At 36.2% G+C, this 21,107-nt stretch overlaps 1 pseudogene; it reads left to right on the forward strand.

The window, feature by feature from the left end:
• The window catches only part of LOC149215930 (heterogeneous nuclear ribonucleoprotein 1-like), a 307,019-nt pseudogene that overhangs the window by 263,232 nt on the left and 22,680 nt on the right, over positions 1 to 21,107 (forward strand).

Consider the following 21,107-nt stretch of genomic DNA (forward strand, 5'->3'; position numbering starts at 1 on the left):
TGCAACACAAAATAAGGCCAAACATCATTGTTGCTAGAACAAGTGATGGAAAGCACATCATCACTGCAACACATGATTTACAAAAATAAGGCCATGACATTATGCCATACCTAGAAGAACCATCTCACTTTCAAAGTGAATGGGTCACCTCCTTGTGGCACATTCGCTAATTGAACAACTATTTCACCTGGTTCATGCACGGATGCTTTGTCCTTGCGACGCTGCTCTGGATGGAGCCTCCAACATGTGGCTTTTTGATGACCACCTCTGTCCCAATGACTACAATAAGCCTTCTTCCTTCATATCGGCTTTACCTTCTTCTTTGCTTGTTGTTGAGAGGGTTTTGCATGCCTCATCCTTTTTCATGTTGCTATTCTTTTCTAGCACTCAGTAAACCTATGGTTATGTAATCCGCAAAAATTGCAAGTTCTTTTATGCCATGATTTTCGTTCATTATTACAAATACGACTGTAATCAAAATGAACATTACAATACCGAGACTGGTTATACCTTTCTTGTTGGTCTCTGGTATGATCATGGGAACAAGAGCTTGCCTCAACTCTTTCTCCGCAATGCATACTGCCATAGGTTGATGGTGATGTGTTCCCATCATCCTCTTTCCTCGACGGTTTCAACAATGTCATGGAAGCTTCTGACATCTTTGAGCATTGTCCTTCAGTGCACCCCAACCTTGCGAATTGAGGTCTTTGCTCAACCTCCAATGGTTGAGTTATGCCTTGGCTTTTAACACCAAGTCCTTCTTCTTCCTTATACCTCGTCCTAGTAAGGAGTATCATGTTTGTCCCTGTAATTGGTATCTCCACATTTCCAACAAAAATTATACTATGTGAAGATGAAACTGAAGGGAAATCAACATCTTTTACCTCCATTGTCAAGTTGGAAAGAACTGATGAGGTCTTCTCATCATCTGTCATTGGTGGTTCGTTGGCTATTTTAGCGCATTCCCCAATATCCTTTTTGACATACCCAAGTCCTGTATGTCGAGGTAATTCTGCTACCTTAATGGGTTTTATGATGCCTTGGACATTAATGCCGAGGCCTTTCCCCTCACACCCTATTCTTTTTAATAGTTTGGAGCTGATACCTGTAGTATGTTCTTCAAAAGAGGTGAAATCGTTATCAGGGAAAATACACAGAGTCAAATAATTTCTCTTTACCTCACAGGAGTTATGTTGAATCTTTTCCAAAGCTTCATCCTTAGCTTGCAGCTGGCATAGAAACCTCTATTTCTCCTCTTTCACTTCCCATAGTAGCCTCTCTAATTCGGCATCCTCTCCTTGAAGCCTCTGGTTAATCTCCTCATTTGAGGGATGAGAAGACGAGGAAGGTAGTGAATAAGATGCATAAGCATCGGAAGATTTGGATGAAGCATCACTTTCGGATATTCCTTTCTCCTCCTCCCTTCTTTTCTCATACGTGCCATACATGATGTCTACCAATTAGATATCCTCAAGAAGGCTTTGTGCATTTCTTTATCATCTTCCATGGCTGCATATTCTGTCACTCAAGCACACAATTTCCTATCAGCAACAAGACCGCTTCTCTTCCCAATGAGCTTCAACATCCACCATGTCTCCTTTTCATGATGCACGTTCTTTGAGGCTTATTTCTGGTTAGCGCACTCATGCAATTTGCATCAACTAAGCCCTGCTCTGATACCACGTGATCTAGGATTTTTTTTCTTATAGTTGCATCAGAATTACATGAAACAAAGCACATATAAACCATGGAACATAAGCATATAAAATGAAGATAAAAGAGACATAATGACACATGATGTCGAGACACAGAGATTTGATTACGGAGTTCATCCAATTTGGACTACATCTTCGGGCCTTGCTCAATAGTGGGGAGGCCTTCATTCATTAAATGACATGGAAAGAGAGAAGTACAAGAAGATTTTTACATAAACATCCCTATACCTCCAATATAGAAGATAGATGACAAATGGAGAGCCCAACTCTAGAGAAAGACAACACCATTGACTTCCTGGTGAAAAATCATGCAGAATCGCCTATCCGAACACCCAATTTGGATAATCGGGCTTTCTGCACCCTCTCGGAACCTTCTGATTTTTGGAAGCAAGGTTCTGACCACCTGCCAAGGGTAGGTGCCGCTGCTCATCTCTGTAAATTTGTTTCTCTTTCCTCTACCTCCCTCTCGCTATACAGATGGTCTTATATATATAAGCGGGCGGTAAATCCTCAATACCCGGGTAGTTCTGAAACAAATAACCAAGTTAAGCAAGCAGGATTGTCTTAAGACCAGGGATCTCAGACCTGTATGATACGTGGAAACCAAAATTTATACAAATATGGTGAAACCCCTTTTAAATATAGAAAACCCCTTTTAACTATGCATTTAAACTTGGCGGCATGACTATTGGCATTCCCCGCAATCGGGGGGGGGGAGAAACCTTCGAGCATCCTGCGATACAGCGGACCCGCCGGGGGTGATTAATCACAGTGTATAACATATCACATCCACAAATTGTAATCGGTGTCTTTCCATCAACGAATATCAACCCAAACCTGTGTCTTGCGCTAACACGGACCGATTCTTAAACATTGGTACCACCTCTGATCCATATGTGATATCGCAATCACAATCAGGATCCTGCTGGGGCCAATTCTTATCCATTGTCTCCTCCAATCTGCGATATGTGATATCGCAATTGCAATTGGGATCCTGCTGGGGCTGATTCTCCTTAAGCCGCAACATCTTCCTCTGCGATAAGTGAAATGCAGGACCAATGGCAGCCTGCCATTTGACACTTCCCCATTCGCTGAGACTTTTGCCACGTCATCTCCTCTTGCCACCTAGACAAGTTAAACTTGAACTTTGACTTGCTCTAACTTCTTCATATGAACTCAGATTTGAGTGTCGTTCGCACCGTTGGAATCAGGATGACAAGAACTTTGATCCGATGTTAAATTTATCTAAATTATGTCACTTTAAGTTTTGATCCTTTTACCATGCCACTGGTACTTTTTGAAGATCCACCTCGATCAATCCTCCTGAATCCTCCTGGATCAAGACACGAATAAGTCATGTGTTAGTCTTACTGGAATAACTAGATGGAGATTGCATGAACCTATGAACATAAGGGGAACAAAAGAAAGGTCTTGAAATTACAAAATTACGGGGAAATTTTGTTAAAGTGTGTACCCCTATAATGCCAATTAATGTTTAAGAGTCATTATATTAAGCACATATATTGCTAAATTCAAATTATATTTAAGCGGCATAATCTTAATTACATATATTTTTTGAAATAATTAATAAAAAATATCTAAAGATATTTTTTTATTTACGATACTTTGTTTCTATAAAACAAGGAGTAGTTAATATATTTATTCCTATAAATGTGTTTTTTACTTAATATAATATAAAAAATAATCAAATTTTAAAGAAAATGAAAATTAATAAGATAAAATTCACATAATTTATAATGGTAAAATTCACATTTCGTTTTATTGTTTTTAGGTTTTGAAATGCATTTGCGGGTTTCTATATATCACTCTACCCAAACAATTGCGAGCGAATTTCCTGAGTGGAGGTGATTGAAATCTCTTTGGCTCTTGGCTTGGAGGGGAGCAATATCCATTTCTGGATTCGAGACTAGAACCCATGACCAGGGGCAAGTGGGTTGAAGTTGGGTGTCCGAACGTGTGAATTGTCTCACACTTGTCATTGGGTATCTAAGCCACCAAGGATGGAGCTCTATTATTGATAATAAGTGCGTGCCTATTATTGGAGAATTTCTTTTTGAAACAAGAAAAATGGCCATGGGAGGGTAGATCTACAGAGAGTTATGGCAATTGAAACAAGAAAAATGGCCATGGGAGGGCAGATCTACAAAGAGTTATGGGAATTTCTATTTGAAACAAGAAATACAACCATGGTTACACTGTACATTGAGCATCATCTTAAGATCATTTCCTGTATCTGTTAAACTTCAATAGAGCACCATGTGACATACGCTCCTCATCATGAAGAATGTACTTCCTCCTCCAAGGCCTCTTGCTTTGTGTCAACTTCTCAATTCCGCTATTGCGCATTCATTAGCCTTCTCGATTACAATTATTGTGACCTAGATGTGAACACCTTCGCTACAAAACTTTATAGTTTCCTTAGATATCGTAACTTGCAGGTGTTAATAAACAAACCAAACTTCTTGTTTAAGGAGAAATATTCTTTAAATAGAAGACGTTATGTTTGTTGTCTCTGTTCACTTCATTATTGTTACTCCAAATTATGCGCAACCAAAATGGTGCATGGATGTGCTTGTTCTCAGGCATTTTCCTTCTTGTTTACTACGTCAAGTCAAAGGGACTAACGAAAACAATAATGGAGCATACGCTAAAGCCCTGTGACACTACGAAAAGCACAACATATATGATCCACAAACTATTAAGTAGTGGAGAGATTTTATGTGCCATATTTCAGAAATAAGCAGTTTCATCATGGACAAGAATCATAGGTGAGCTTTCCACACTATATTAATCCAATATAGTAGAATAAGAGGTACATGATATGTAGTTGCTCATTTTTAACTGTTTATTTTACTATATAAATGAATGGATATGAAAGACGAAGAGGGGATTTGAAGAAGGAATTGTATTAGAAGACTTTCATTATGGTCCCTTTTATGATTTATTTCTAAATCAACATAGCTTGATGTGAAAGAGACCTTCGCCAACTCTCTCTACAATTTCCTTGTTTCATGTGGATTTAGATTTTTTCTGCACGAATAAAAAATGGAACAGGGATTCAAGATTACTCACCAAATAGAGCTTACCATTTAACTCACCTATCTCAATATTTCTATTCTTTCTCCCACATATGTGCGATCTGAGTGGTGCTTAGACGAGCTCGCCCTCATGGTGAGATTGGTGATGGATAGGTAGAGGAGGAAAGGCACAAATTGGAAGACACACACACAAACAATATGAGTTGTTGCTCTTCTATTGATCACACAAACTTGAATTGATTACAATGAATCCAACTTGGGGTATTTATACTTTGGATAGGTTTTTTCATCATTTTACTCCCTTTAGAGTTTAGTGTTGCCTTATCGAATTAGGATCCCCTTGTGCATCCTGGGTTTTGGAGCTTCTTGCCTATCCTTTTGCAACATTTTTCACCTCTGATTTTTGTTGGTTGTCAACCCCATTTTTAGCAGCTTATTTCCTTTAGATCCTGGTCCCTTAGACATTAGATCTTTTTCCCATTTGTGTGTATTTTAGTTTCTTTTTCTCCTTTTTTTCTGAGATGCTTGATAGCCTTCTTGGGTGGGGGTGTTGTGTTCTTGGATTTGTTGTTCATTTTACTATCCATTTTCAACATTATTTACATTTTAAGATGGTGTCTTGTGCAATAAAAAGGATTTTTTGGTACCCGAATGATGTACAATACCATGGTTTGATTTGGATCCTATACACCCATGAAATGAACAAGAAAGCACAACAACCGAGGAGGATGATATTGGGACACCCCTTTCCCAGAAGGACTAATAAGGAGAACATCTTGATATCTAGGCTGAGAGTAGTCAACAAGTTGCTCAACAAACATACGAAAACCCAAATAGGATAAAAATCCCTAGGGTTTATAGAAGGAGGATTAAAGGACACCAATCATAAGTATAAGAGACTAAGGAACATGAGACCATGGAGGAAGGCAAAAAGAAGAGTGAAGATCCTAAGGAATGTGTCCATAGAACAAAATATTCAAGGAGGCCAAGAACTAGACCCACAAACAAACTAAGGTTGGGATTGAAAGTTAAAATGAATCCCAAGCTTAAGGAGCCTATTCACATTGAAGATGAAAATGAAGTAGGGTCTGCCAGAGATAAGGAGGGGTTGTTAACAGAATAAGTACCGTAAGCTCCAAAAAATGACAAGACCTCACAGAAGAAAAGTAGAAGAGTCACGAGGGAAATGGAAAAATAGGAAAAGCTAAGAATACTTGCAGAGGTGGTAGAGGTGGCAGAGGTCATTGGAAATTGAATAAGGGAACTCAGAGTCTCAAACTTTAGGGTTTTTTGCTAATCCATATAGTTGTTTTTTCAAATGGAAGGTTTTGGATCAGTTCAAGGGAGGGTAACAATTGAGGAATTTGTTGGAAGTTTCCAAGAGTTCCTGACTTTTAGCATCTTTTCCATATTTTCTTCTGAAGGAAATAAATGCATCAAAGAGTTTTTAATGGTTCTCCTTCAGTTAGATGCCCGGGTTTTATCTTGTACATGTCAATATCTCACTAGATCAAGAATAAAAGATTATTTTAAGAATGTACAAAGTTATGTATTATGAAACTAGAATTATCATTCTGAATATTGTGGATGTTAGTGAAACTACTATAGTTATATGATTTCCTTATTTTTATTTTGTGTTCAAATTTTATGCTAAGAACAATATTTGTTGGTTTTGTACTTCTTGTAGACTGTTTCAAGGAGCAATAAGTTACAGTCCCTTGTTTAAATGCACATTGGATAGAACAACCATAACTGTGCATATCTAAAGGTTGTTGCCTCTATTTGGGTGTTGACCTGCATTATACCCATCAAGATTTAAAAGGATTTTGCCTCTAGGTGGGTAGAATGTGTTCTTGGTGGCATATTAATCTAGGAATTTCATAATTACACACCACTGTGTTTCCTCCTTGTGAATGGTGTCAAGAGTTTCTGCTATTATCTTTCTTTGTACAATAGAAGATTTTGATAAAAACTAATGATAATGGGTACATTTCCCACATCACCAGTTTCATTCAGGATCCATAAGATTTGCATTTCCCAGGACATCAATTTCCTTTTTTGATTAAGGATCCATAAGCTTTGCATTGTCGAAGACACTAGTTTCCTTCTTTTTTTTATTAAGGATACTTAATTCCCAAATGGGTGTTATGTTGGACCTGCTCTTATCTATGTTTATGTGATACAATGAATAGGATATGAAGTTGGAGTTCTCTCTTTTTCATAGTAGAATATTTTGATTGGTGGGTGTTATGTTGGTGCTGCTCTTATCTTTGGTTATGTGATACAATGTATGGGCTACATAAAATATATTTCTGGTCTATTTCGATCTCGTCCAATTGTGATTCTACTGTAGGTGAGAGCATTTGTTATACAATAACTATTTGAAAAGTCTTTAAATTATTTCTCTAATGATTCAGAGTGAGGCAAATGGGCATGATTTTAACAAATAACGGTTGAATCTGACAGACTTGGATGTAGCCCAAATCATATATGTTGTTGAGTTGAATGACATTTTTCCCTCCCTTCACAAAGTAATTTTTGGATATAATGGAATTTCTACAAGTTATGAATATCACTAAATGAAATGTTCATGTATTCTGAAAAATGATCCATATTGCTATCAATGGATATATTAGCTTTTCTACCCAAGTCCTGAAGATTTCTATATGAACTGTTAATGTATTCTAAAAATTTCTTCAAATCGTTATCAATTATGTTTCAATAAATTTCAATACTAACTTGTTCTTTCCACATGTCGTTGCTCGAATTTCCTATGGAAATAAGTTGGACAAGTTTGTTTCTCACACTAATCAAGTTGTATTGGAAATAACAATCTATACCTTGACACTGAACCAATAAGGGTCTGTATGCTCCTCAAGTTATCTTTTGTGTCAGTTTTGGGGAAAATACAAAGAGAATAAAAGGTTATATGAACATTGTATATGCTCTTCAAGTTATATTTTTTGTTAGTTTTGGGAAAGTACAAAGACGATAAAAAAGTATGTACTCTTCAAGATATTTTTGTGTCTGTTTTGAAGAAAATATAAAGGAAAAAAATATATATAAATAGTTGGATAAGTAGTCACTCAAATTCTAGGATTATCTATATATTAGTTGGAACATTTTCTACTCTCCATATGTACCAAAATATCAATAATGAATAGCTTGAATAGAAAAAACAAGGTCATCAGTAAAATCATTGAACAGAGTGATGAATGTTCCTCCACCAAAAATGTTACACTTCTTTCTTGAGCAAGGAGATGGAAACTAGCGTGTAAGCCAAAAAAGTGATTTTATCCTCCCAAAAAGTGTGTGTTCTCTACCAAGCACATTCACTAAAAACACAATACACTAGGAATTGTCATAGTCACCTCCCACTAAGTAGTCAACTGACTTCTGTCAACATTACCCGCCAACACTTACATGTGACGTTACTATCAACACCTAGCAACACCTAACAATATTGTTTTCAAAACATTATACTAGAAAATAAATAGAATTTCTTTTCAACGGTGTAGGCTTTCATAAATTTAATGTGGTTTAATAAAGTTTTAGTTTTTGCAAGCGCTTAATAATGAGCTTGGCCAAATTGTTAATTTCCATTATTCACAGTGGCTTCCCACTAAGTCGTCGACTGATTTTATCGACTAACATTTACATGTGACATTACTAACACCACCTCGCAATGCTTGAAATTATAGTTATCAAAACATTGTACTCGGAAATAATTAAAATTTTCTTTCAAAAGATGTAGTTTTTCATAAAGTAAGTGTGGTTTTTAAAAATTATAATTTTTTGGAAGATCTTAATAATGAGGACGAGATGTTATGCATTGATTCTTTTGAGGTTCCTCTAAGTAATTTTTACATTCTTCTTTAGTCTCCAAGTTACATAAGCCTTGGTAATTTCAATACCACAATACTAATTCCAGAAATTTGAGAGAGGACTAGTTGTTTCTCACTAATATTCATTTGAGGCTCTGTCAAGTACCCATTATGCTCTTCTTGAGTCTTCAAATTGCATTTGTTAAGTTTACAAGGTCCTGATAATTTCAATACCTCAATGTTGATATTCCCATAAAATGTGAGGTTTTTAGTTGGTTGTGTCTCTGTGCTTTCCAAAATTGTACCTTATAAGTAAATCTTGCCACAATCATTACTTAATCATGTAGGAAAAGATGTTAAAAGTATATTGGAATCAATAAAGCACACTAAGGTTTTGACTATCAATTTTTGTATACCAAAATCCTCTAATATATAATTTTCTTGAATCTCCTTCAATGTAGATGTTTAACATTCAATATGGAAGTACTTTCCTAGTATTTTATGTTTTTGAATTTATTGAATCTCCCAAATGTGATGGGTTTCCATAAATATCACAAGATCCCAAAGATTTCAAATTTTCTATTCATATTGTTTTCCTCAGAAAATAGTCATTCTATTTAGATGGAAGGTTACTTCAAGTGCTTCATATCTCGAACATGGTTATTTCTAGTGAGTTTTGACTCTTGAGAAGCAGTTAGAAGAAGCCCAAAAGTGTGCAACCTACAACATTTAGTGGTTAAAAATGTTTGTAGTTATTGTGTCTAGACTCTAGGTCAACATACATGTTGACCCTAAAAAATGTTGTTTAGCTTCTCTAATTATGTGTACTATACATCTTCCATCAATTTCTAGTTCAATTAATGAAGGTTGGGGTGGGTGCTTCCTTTGTGAATTTTTACATTTTCTTGGCTCTTTAACTGTAGTTATTGTGTCTATATCACTATGTACATTAGCCTTCAAAAAGTTGTTTGATTTCTCAATTATGTATTATATACATCTTCCCATCAGTTTTATGAATTGTATAAGGGTAGTGTGGGTGCTTGTTTTTTCAAAGTTTGCTTGTTGTTTCCCCTTTGATTTCAAGAGGTTTCTGTTGACCCTCGTTTTTGGTCCAGTTTTTCTTAAGAAAACATACTTAATTTCTACATTTTCCATCACATACACCTCATTTTGATGTATTTATGCATATTCAGGTATATAAATTTAATTTTGAAATATTTAGATGTTTTTATGAAAATTGAATTTCAAGTGCATTTTTGGATAGAATCATAAATTCCCATAATGGCTATATGAATGTCATATTTTCAAGACACTTGGGCACGAGCTGAATACATTTCTGGAAAGCTTGGAAACTAGGATTGAACTAACTCCTATTGGTTCGGTCAAACCAAGCTTAATCAGGCTCTGTCAAAGCTAGTCAAACAGGACCATTGATTCAGGAAATCCCTAAGAAATAGGGCAGTTTTATGATTTCATGGGATTTTCCATATTTTTAGTGATAGTTTGGATGAGTTCAAGTTTGATAAGTGGATATGGATAGATATAGTTGTTAGAGATAATTCAGATCAATTTGTTTCATAATCTTCTATTTAAGCCAAAACTTTAAAGGCTTATGGTATGTAGAATTTGTATAATTTTATATTGAGACATCTGAATACTTTGAGTTAATTTGAGGAACCTATTTTACCTTCATTTTGCTATTCAATGGTGTGGATGATTGACTAAATTTGCAGTAGATGATAATCTCTTCAAGTGTGTAGGTTTTAACCCCGTACAGAAATGACCTGCATATGAATTCTAAAACACAGAAAATAAACAATGCAAGAGCATAACACATAAAACACATATACACAGAGATTTTCCCCTGTATCCCAAAACTGGGACTACCAACGTGATTTTTCATTATGTTCCTTTCAATGTTACAATACATATTTATAAATGCCAAAGCATCCAATACCATGGACCGAAAACCATCGTGTCCAAAACCATGGACCGAAAACCATCGTGTCCAAAACCATGGACCGAAAATCATGCACACAACCATAGGTAGGTCCACCCAACCTAACATAAAGTCCAAAACCAAAATTTTCCGGGGCGCTGCCCCGTACCCCATAGAGTGGGGTTACCTGCACCCCTCAACCCCTTGTGACACCCCCCGCTACATAATTGGCGCAATGAAGGGGGGGCTCTGCCCCCTTTCTAACCCCCCGGTTAATTATGTGGGCTAGTTGTGGAAAAAATATCACACAACACAACAAAGTGTGCAAGGAAAGGGTGGCGGGTTCCCACTCCAAGCTAAGTACACTTCATGGTTAATCTAGCTTGATTTTCATAAACTAGTTGCTTCAAATTTCTTTACTTGATTTGCTTCAGACTTGTTTACTTGATTTTATGTATGATGATTTATGTTTGCTGATGAATATTGGTTTATTTATCATCTTTGTATGAAGGGACAACCCAGTGTTCAAGTTGAACCCTCCTTCTATTGGATTAATGAATAAAAACTAAAGTTCGTCCTTCTTGCTTTCAAGTAATTTTATGAAATTCCAATTTTCTAACAATAGCATTATGAGGAATGAATTTTTGATGAGGAATAGCAAGGACCTCCTAAGTTAGGAGCCTCTTTCATTATTTCTTTGTGCATCTTAAGCTGTTGTCAATTAATGATTTTTTATTTCTATTCATGAAGTAATATTGTAGAAGAAGGACACAATTGGTTCTCCTAAGTTAAGAGCCACTTCATCTCACATATATTGCATAAGTGAATAGAAATTACTTAATTAGATTTATATTTATAATATGTATTTCCTTAGTTCTTCATATTTTATCTTCTAACATTGACTACATCTAATATCCATACATTTTGGACATGCCTCCAAGTTCTACAAACCTAGATTGATAATGAAATACTTGTGTTGATAAATTAGCCCAACAGTTTGCATGGTTAGTTTTTTCCTTACTTAAGTAGTATAGTTGTGCGTAGCTTGAAGCTAAAAGGGTTGTACCAAGGGATGAACAACAAAATGTTCAGACGAATAGTAGTATGGTAGGACCTAGGACTATGATCCGAGTCTGGGTGTGACAAAGGACCCTTCCAAGACCTTTTACTTTCGTAATGTGTTAGATTGAATTTTTAAAAGAACATAAATGAATACATGTGCATGCTGTAAAGAAGAGGAACATGTCAATCATAAACAACATAAAAACATAAGTCATTGATAATGAAGTTCGTCCAAGAGGGACTATGTCTCTGGGCCCCGGTGCCAAGATGGTGTAGGCCACTGCATTAAGTACTATCAATAGTGATGATGTACATAAGAGATGATGTCGCTATCATACAAGGAAAATTCCCTCACACAGGAGTGGCTCCAAGAGATGTTCCGTTGTAGGAACTCTCATTCAAAAAAGACTCCTATTAGTATGACCTAAACTCATGCATGATGATCATGAGCATCCTGCAAATATGGCATAAAAGGGATCTCAATGCAAACATACATAGCGACACATGAGTATCCCATCAACATACAACAAAGGGATCTCAAAACACAACATGAAGAATAATGACAACAAGTACATCTTACAAATGATTTTGCGTCACATCAAGTAGGAATTATGAAAACAAGTAAGGAACAAGATCCCACATCAAACATCAAACAAGGATCTGTGCAGCATAATGCATAGCAAAAGAAGTACATGAATACACTACATATACCTCATATCCTGGGGCTATCTGAAGAAGCGGATGTCAAACTGCTGAAGGTGGTCGTACCGTCAACCTCGTTGCATCAAATCTCATGGAAATGGCTGCTCGCACATGAATGCGGACACCAGCACTCCACTTAGAAAAGTGGCCAAAAAATGAAATGAGAAAATGGAAAATCTGAACACACCATCAGATTTTTGGTGTCGAATAGTGCAAAATCAACTGTCAAATTTCTGAATTCTGAGAAAATGAAAATATAGGTCTTAAGGAATCTTTTAGATTCCCCTTAGATTCCTAAAAGATTCCCTCCTCCATATCCTCTGCAAATCGGTTGCTCATATTAGGAAATTGACTGCACCATCGGGTTCATTTCGCTGAGAGGTGTAAGATCGACATAAAGTTTGTTCAATTTGGACACTGCGAAAATTTCACCCTCCTGGAAATTTTGCTCAGTGATGGTTCCACTTACATAAAAATTAATTAAATATGAAATCTGCCTTGTTTTCCGTGCTCTTTCCTGGTTCCTCCATCTCCTCCCACTCACTGTGCAAATGAAGGCTTATTTAAATTCGGTGGGCAGATTACTCAATGAGGCCGTTGGTGCGTTGGCAAGTAAGGGAAATCGTTGAGGAGGGGTCGAGGGATCAAGTCCCGTCCCTCCCTATTTTTATTACCTTATAGTTTTGTTTTAGCCCAAAATAGGGGCGGGTCCACCGGTCCGGTGGCCCGCTCCCTATAACCCCCCTCCATATTACCTTGAGTTTCGGCGCTGCATTGTATTAATGGTTGGTTGTAGACAGTTTTGGCGTTACATGGGGCCGAAGCACGGTGGCGGGCTAGACCACGTGGCTGGTGCGGGCTCGATACCTGCGGGCCCCGCATTACATGACATACGGTAAAAGGTTGGGGGCTGTGGGCTGGGTCCACCGGAGGTGGCCCGCGCCCACCTCAATTAATTTTAATATGGTTAATATATAAGAGAAGGGTGTGGCGGTGTCATGGTCGCCCACCCAACCTTTGATAATTTGAACAGTGTTGCAGTTAGGCCGGCGGTGGTCATGGGCCGTTGGCCTTTAAATAATTTATTTTCTATTATAGAGTTTTGGGGGTGGCAGGGGTGGTGGCCCGCCACCATACTATATTTTTTTATTTTATTAGCAATATGGTGGTTTTCCAATTTTTTTAGAAAATAAGGGATACTGGGCAAATTAACGAGGGCACAATTTCGACCGTTTTCGGGAGCTAGGTTTCATGCCCTGGGGTTGGTCAAATTGTAGGACACTTAAACCTGGCCCACATCCCAACTTTGACTAGAACTTTGACTGCCTCGTTCTCCCTCATACGAGCTCGGATTGACGAACCGTTCACACTACCGTGATCATGACGATGAGATCTATGCTCTGGTCATGGGTCAAAATAATTCTGAACACTTTGATTTTCAAGCGTTCATAAGCCCTCTTTGTCTCGTGTGTGTCTCTGGAGCCACCTGGATCAATCCTCCCCAATGAGGAGCTTTTGGTTCTCCAAAATCATAAAAAACAATCTACAATTTTTTTGTACCTTATCTGCATCACAAATGTCTTGAAAGTGATCGCTTCCATCTCCTTCACCTTTGTTCTTCGGAGCCTTAAGCGATGAGTCGACACCTGCACTACAACAAAACATGCAATTTGCGCCAGATTTAGCACCAGATTTTAGTGCATTTTTTTCTCAATTGGGATGAGCAGCCTGGTGCTAAATTTGGCTCTATTGTACAATTTTTAAAGCGTCCTTTTTTGCACCAAATTTTGCATCTTTTTTACGCCAAATTTTCCATCATTTTTTGCATCACATTTTGCACCAAGATTTTCATTTGGTTTTACAACAGGTTTTTCTTCTAGTTTTTTTCCATTTTTTGCATCTATTTTTGCATCATTTTTTACTTCCTCTTTTGTGGCATTCTTTGCTTCTAGTTTTGTGTCGTAATTTGCATCGAATTTTACACCATCTTTGGCATCTGATTTAGTGCCTTTTTTTACATCTAGTTTGTGCCAATTTTTGCATCTGGTCTCATGCCATTTTTTGCTTCTAATTTTGTACTTATTTTTACATCTATTTTTGTGCTAGTTTTTTCTGCCTTTTTTACACCATTTTTTCCATCCAATTTTGCACCATATGTTGAATTTGATTTAATGCCAAATTTTGCATGCATTTTTTCACCATTTTTTGCATCTACTTTTGCGTTTTATTTATCTCCCTTTTTTGCATCCTATTTTGCACCACATTTTGAATCTAATTTTGCATCATTTGTTGCGTCCAATTTAGCATCATTTTTAACACCATTTCTTGCATCCAATTTTGCATCCTTTTGAGCATCTAAATTTGCATCCTATGTTGAACCATATGTTGCATCCACCTTTGCATCCCATTTTGTGTCTATTGTCATGTTCAATTTTGAGCCATTTTTTTCGTCTACTTTTGCATTTGTTTTTGCACCAAGTTTTGAATGATTTGTTGCACCTCATTTTACATCCAATGTTGCATCTCAATTTGCATCCAAATTTGAGCAATTTTTATGCCCATTTTTGCACCATTTTTCTTCTTTTGTGTCCAATTTTGCACCATTTTTTATGTCCAATTTTTCATCCATTTTGGTATCTAATTTTGCATCTTTTTTGGCATCCAAATTTGCATCCTTTTTTCTGCCACATTTTGTGTCCACATTTGCATCTCATTTTTCACCTAGATTTTAGTTTGAATTTTCATCTAGTTATGCATCATTTTTGACATCCTTGGTTTCACCATTTTTTAGTCCCATTTTGCATCTTGTTTTGTGTCTTTTCTTTCATCCTTTTTGCATCCTAATTTTACACCATTCTTTGCATCCTCATTTTGGTGTCCATTTTTGCATCCTTGTTTGCTTCCAATTTGGTATCCTTTCATATGCCCTATTTTGTTCCCTTCTTTGTGTCTAGTGTTGCACCCTTTTTTAATTTTACTTTAAAACCCTTTTTGTGTCATTGTTTGCATCTTGTTTTGATGGCTAGTTTAACATCCAATTCTACTCCCAATTTTGTATCCATGGTTAAATCCACTTTTGGCTTCTTAATTAAGTTTTCATTTTATTTCCAACCTCTATGGGTTCATTTTACTAATTTCATTTACATAGTGAAATATATTAAAGTTTCTAAATATCATTTTGATGTAGGATTTAATGCACGATTAGATGAACATAAAACCCTCTCAGTTTATCCCTAAAACCTAGGACAGACCAATTAAGAGAAAGGTTGTTCTAAGGCTCAGGATTCTTAGTAGATCAAGATATAGAGTATAGAAAAGAAAAAGAGAAGGAATTCTTGTGAGTCCTCGCATGCAGGTCTTCTTGGAGTTTTTAGTATAGCTAGGAAGTGCTCCTAGCTAGCTCCAAAGCTTGGTCCTACACATAAGAGAGAGAATAAAGCAACCTTCATAGCATAATATCTTGATAATCAAAACTATCAAAAACATATAAACATTATTGAATAAATAAATATAAACCAAAATCCCATACATTCATTAGTTAAACAGAATAAGTAAAGAATGAATAGAAACATATGGAAGGAAGAACAACTGATCTATATTAATAAAGGAGTTGGAGGAAAGTTACAACAATCAGATGTAGTTGCAACAACACCTCCCCCAACTCCTAGCTCCAAAACTCTCCCATAGATCTCAGCAATACAAGAATTCCCATCATTTTTTGAATGGCCAAGCCTCCAATATATAGGAAAGTGAAGGCTATGAAGATTTCCCAAATTCCTCATTAGTTCAATTTGGGAAGAATCTTTTGGGTGAATAATATTTCCCCATATAAAAATGGCCTTTTCCACTTTTTAGATGCTTTTGTGCTTAGGAAAAAGCTTCCCCATGCTTTATGGCTCTTTCCTGCTTTTATATGCTTTTATTTTTTAGGAAAAAGCTAAATATGAAGATAAAGATCACATTCCACCATATGAGTTTCCGAAAGTGAAGAGTGTCAAATTCAAATTCTAGTTTGCTTATGTTTTAGTTTATTTTTTAATATATATTTACTTTTAGTATTTTTTTATTTTCTAAAAATATATATTTAGTTTTTGGTATTTTTTTTTCTATAAGAAAAATTATATTTTGTTTTTATAAAATGGATTTTAAACATTCCATTCATGCTAAATTTGTGATTTTATGATAGGAGCTTAAATTCTATATAAAAAAGTAATTTAATGCCATGTGTTGTGTCGCTGAGATGGTTGTTATACATCTCTTCCTTGCTCAGTTATAGAATGTGCTTGGGTTTTCTTAATGCAATAAAACTAATTATGTTCTTCATTATATCTTGAAATGTTCATCTTGAACCAGGCTAATAAAACAATAAAGTTAAAATAGGTTTTCCTTTGTTCTTTGTAGATCTTTATCCCCGTTAATCTTGGTCTTAATAGATTAATTGTCTTATGGTGGCCTTGAGTGGTCACTTCCATTAGTTGCATGCTTTATAATTTTCTGTTAGTGACATTTTTTAGGCTTGAAAATATGTTATTTAACTTATCAAAATGTGTTATTTTCCATATTATTTTTAAATATTAATATTAAATATGTTGGTTTTTGAGCATGGTTTAGCAAAACGTTCCCAAAATGTTTATAGATTGTATTTTATAATGCAATGATTCATTGCTTGATGAAATTGTTTTCGATATTTTTTTTAATGATTCATTGATTGATGAAATTGTTATGGATATTTTATTTAGTATATTAAATTGTATGTGATAAAGTCAAAAGTCACCTCTTTTTTGGATTTTCATTGGTCAATTTCCCTTAAGACCATCAAGTTCACCATTCAGTCCCAGGCTAAGGAAATATAGGAGTCATGAAGTGGAATTGTCCAAGCACTTAAATCTTGAGACATGTTTTTTTAGTCACATTATACTTCATTTCTGTGTAAATTCTCGATGAATATAGTCTCATGGAACATGAGGGGCCTCAATAGTAAAGGAAAACAAAAACACCTAAAAGAAAAATGGTATGCAAAGTACCCATCAATAATGTTGATATAAGAAACAAAAATATTAAGTGAGGTTCTACCTCATATAATTAGCAGATGGGGGAGGAATTTCCGAGTAGTAGTAATTGATGCTTAGAGATACTTGGGTGGAATGGTTATTATTTGAAATGATCAACACATCAAGGTTACCAATATATTTACCTCTTTTCACATTATGACAATATAATTTTAGTTAATTGACATTGAGGACTACTACCATGTATCCAATGTCTATGACTCCAATATTGCAAATGGAAAACATCTATTTATAAATTCTATTTCTAGCACAAGTAATTTATACTCCCCATCTCCATGGATTTTTGAGAGTGACTTCAATATTATCAAGTGTCTTGAGGAAAACAAAGGATGAATCACAATGTTTAACAATATATTTTGTAAGATATACCATTAAAGCCATAAAGTAGTCTCAATTAATGTTCTCAAGAAATGAGTCTCCAACCCACACATGTGGATCAATGAGATGTAATACATGTGTGTGTGGTGACTAACTTAATACACTATTCTAATAACTCCACAAACTTATGTATTTCACTCTGTCACATAAATTGACAGTAGTGTGACATAAGTAAACCAAGAGTAGACATGAAACCCTTAGGCAACAAACATTCCCTAGTGTTAGGATCCCATATTGTCTATTTTTGACCTTATATTTTGTCATTATATTACCCTCTTGAACCCCTAGTTGAAATCCTTTGCTAGTATTTTGACTTAATCATTCCAAAAGGTATATAGTAACTCTCCTCATTGCTATATGTTTAATTATTCAACACGTAATCATGCTATTTTTATAATTGATCCTTGAAGTTGACTAAGTTGCTGAACAATTGTTGAAACTGCCTAACTGGCAGGACCACATTTTGTAGTTGCTGAAACAGCGGAAACAGCGCAAACCGCAAAGCTGAAACAACAAGAACATCACGAACCTTGAAGCTGAAACAGCAAGAACATCATGCGAACTTCGAGGAGACAGTTGAGATTTGCGTAACAAATCTGCAACAGCAAAGGAGTCCGACCGATTACTACATTGGTCGTAATGATCATGATCCACATGACTGTAACAACATTCTGTTAACAAGAACTGATTTTCCTATTTTTGGTATAAAGGGTTGAACTAGAATGTATAATGAAAATCTTTTGTAATAGATGTCTCCTCTATAAAGAGGAGACATCTACATTAGAGGAGGGGAGAGACGTATAGAGAGAGGATGAACAAGCTGTAACACAGAAATTGTAGTGAAGGGATGAGACTGAATCTTTCTTGTAATATGGTATATTGACAGATGAATAAAGTTTTGTTTTGAGTATTTCATCTTAGTTTCTGTGTCCTGGGGAATCTTGTGAGAAGGACAGGGCCCACATTCATCACAAGATTCACCCATCTCCTTTCTGTTGTGTGTTGTGTGTGTGATTTCTGTTTACATCTTATTTATGAGTACTGCTTCTAATGATATTTCATTTTTGCCGAGACTCTGTTTGTTATGAAACCAGCTCAAGAAAAGATAGAAAATATAGATCAACGCCTTAGAATTCAACCTCTTCGAGGGGGCAACCTCCTTTACATTACATAAATGAACAATTCTTTGATGATACAAATGACAAAACCTCCTTTCTATATATAGGAGTCTAAGGAGTCACAATATAATCCAGCCGACCTAACAATAATAATATAAAGCCACAAAAATAACAATAGAGGGATTCTATGGGGCACAAAAATAACAACATGGGGGTAATAGGGGCACAACAATATAAATAAGGGGTATAACTACAATAGTAATGGGGTAATCACTAGTATTATAGGGACCCAACATGCCCCTCTCCTTCAAAAAAGTGTTGTCCTCAACGCTTGAGTAGTTCTGGATACTTCTGCATAAAATTCTCATCCTCCCATGTGGAATCTTCAGCGGATAAGTTCTTCCACTTGATAAGATACTCTGAAATTGATCGATTTCGTAGCTGTCGAGTTCTTGTTTTTGTGACTGCTTCCGGTTCCAATATAATTTTTTCTTCCTCATCAAGTTCTGGCAATATTGTTTGAACTGGGAGCTTGTCGCCTATAACCTTCTTTAAACATGAAACATGGAAAACTGGGTGCAATCGAGAAGCTGCAGGAAGCTCCAATTTGTATGCCATAGTACCAATCTTTTGCAACACCTTGTACGGACCATAATACTTTGGTGATAATTTATTATCCTTCTTAGCTTGCTTTAGGGACATTTGCTTATATGGTTGTAGCCGTAGGAATACCCAATCACCTACATCAAAACTTCTTTCACTGCGATGTTGATCTGCCTGTTGTTTCATTCTATTTTGTGCCAACACGAGGTTATCCTTTAAGAGTTGGAGGACTTGTTGTTGATGTTCGATGTGATGTTCCACTGCCTGAACCTTAGAATTTTCTCTTAAATATGATGTGATGGATGGTGGTTGATACCCATAAAGTGCCATAAATGGGGTCATTTTTGTTGTTGTATGGAAGGAAGTGTTATACCACCATTCAGCCAGAGGCAACCATTTGACCCATTGTGTCTGTTTATCAGATACAAAGCAACGAAGATATCCTTCCAAACATTTGTTTACTATCTCAGTTTGCCCATCAGATTGAGGATGATAAGATGAGCTATGAGCTAACTGAGTACCAAGACAAGAAAATAATTCTGTCCAAAAATTTCCAGTGAAAATGGGATCTCTGTCACTTACAATAATCTTTGGGTTTCCATGTAGCTTTTGAATTGTTTCCATAAATGCAGTAGAAACTGTACTGGCTTTAAATGGATGTGATAATGCACAAAAGTGTGCATACTTGGTAAGTCTGTCAACTACCACCATGATGACACTCTTTCCCTCAGACTTGGGTAAACCTGTGATAAAATCCATTGAAACCTCCTCCCAACGTTGGCTTGGAATGGATAAAGGTTGTAATAGACCCGGTGTCTTAATTGTTTCAACTTTATTTTTTTGGCAAACCAAACATTCCGCCACAAACTTTTGAATATCTGATTTAAGGCCATCCCAAAAAAATTCCTTCTTAACCCTGTGGTAAGTTTTTAAAAATCCTGAGTGCCCTCCTAAGGGAGAAGTGTGCAATTCCATAAGAATCTTTTGTTTTAGCTGGGAATTCTTACAGAGGTATAAGCGATCTTTGTACCATAACGAATCATTTTTCCAGCTAAATGTATCAGACGTACTGGAATCTTGTTGTAGCTTTCGAATAAGTGCCCACACTTCTTCGTCATTCTTCCATTCCTCCCTTGCTTCGTTTATCCAATCTGGTTGGATAATAGAAATGGCGCACAACAATGCTTCCACATCCTCATCCTTTCTTGAGAGTGCATCTGCCACCACATTTTGCTTCCCTTTTTTGTAGATGATTTCAAAGTCATAACCCAACATCTTTGTGACCCACTTTTGTTGCTCTTCAGAGGATAATCTTTGTTCTAAAAAGTATTTAAGGCTATCATGATCCGTTTTTACCTTGAAGTGTCTTCCCATTAGGTAGGGTCGCCATTTCTTAAGTGCATGGAGTATTGCCAACATTTCCTTCTCATAAATAGCTTTGCTTAAAAACTTTCCCTTGATTGGACGACTTTCAAAAGCAATGGGTCTTTCATCTTGCATTAGAACAGCACCAATTCCATTTCCTGAAGCATCACATTCCACAATAAAGGTTTTTGTGAAGTCCGGTGTAGCTAAGACCGGTGCTTGGCACATTGCCTCTTTAAGATGTTCAAAGGCCTTTGTTGCTTCCGGAGTCCA

The sequence above is a fragment of the Pinus tabuliformis genome, chromosome 1_1 (genome assembly GCF_031772625.1).
Source record: "Pinus tabuliformis cultivar Carrire ecotype Pingquan chromosome 1_1, CPIR1, whole genome shotgun sequence".
NCBI lineage: Eukaryota > Viridiplantae > Streptophyta > Pinopsida > Pinales > Pinaceae > Pinus > Pinus tabuliformis.